This window comes from Macaca nemestrina, chromosome 1, assembly GCF_043159975.1.
Source record: "Macaca nemestrina isolate mMacNem1 chromosome 1, mMacNem.hap1, whole genome shotgun sequence".
NCBI lineage: Eukaryota > Metazoa > Chordata > Mammalia > Primates > Cercopithecidae > Macaca > Macaca nemestrina.
In genome coordinates, this window is record NC_092125.1 from 195,448,613 (window position 1) to 195,449,440 (window position 828).

The window sequence follows — 828 nt, forward strand, 5'->3', positions numbered from 1 at the left end:
ACTATATATTTACGTTTATCAGTTTTATGCTTTCATATGTTTTCATGTTGCTAGTTAGCACTTTATATTTCAATGTGAAGAACTCCCATTAGCATTTATTATAAAGTAGATCTAGTGGTGATAAACTCCTTCAGCTTTTGTTTGTCTAGAAAAGTCCTTGTCTCGCCTTCATTTCTGAAGGACAGATTTGCCAGGTTCAGTATTCTTGGTTGCCAATTTTTTTTTCTGTACTTTGAATATATCATCTCATTCTCTTCTGGCCTGAAATATAAAATACTTCACAAATTTGCATGTCATTCTTGTGCAGGGGCCATGCTAATCTTCTCTGTATCATTTCAATTTTAGTATATGTGCTGCCAAAGTAAGCACTAGCACTTTTTGTAATTGTGTCACGCATGATAACATATTAGCTTGCTTTTCATTTATCTGAAAATACCTATTTTATCTTCATTTTTGTAAGTAATTTTTATTTGGTACAGAATTTTAGGTTGAAAACTTTTTTCTTTTTTTCTTTTAGCATTTTAATTATGTCTTTTGGCCTCAATTGTTTCTAATGAGAAATTGACTTTATCTGGGTGCTTTTTATATTTTCTGTTTATTTGTGTATTTTAGGAATTTAACTTTGATGTGTTACATGTTACTTTCTTTGTATTTATCTTGTTTGAGGCATGTTTTGTTTTTTGGATCTATGGGCTTCTTCTTTTTGATCAAATTTGGAAAATATTTGACCAATTTTTTTCAAATATTTTTTCTGCTGTGTAGTTCTTTTGCCCCTCTTTTTCTGGAACTCCAGTGGCCATTTTCTCAGCCACTTGATACTGTCCCACA

The 828-nt window shown here is 31.0% G+C and overlaps 1 non-coding gene across 1 annotated transcript; it reads right to left on the bottom strand.

The window, feature by feature from the left end:
- Positions 1–262: 262 nt before the first annotated feature.
- On the bottom strand, positions 263–369 carry LOC112429076 (U6 spliceosomal RNA). The gene has a single exon (XR_003021206.1). It is a non-coding gene; the product is annotated as a U6 spliceosomal RNA (small nuclear RNA).
- Positions 370–828: the final 459 nt, after the last annotated feature.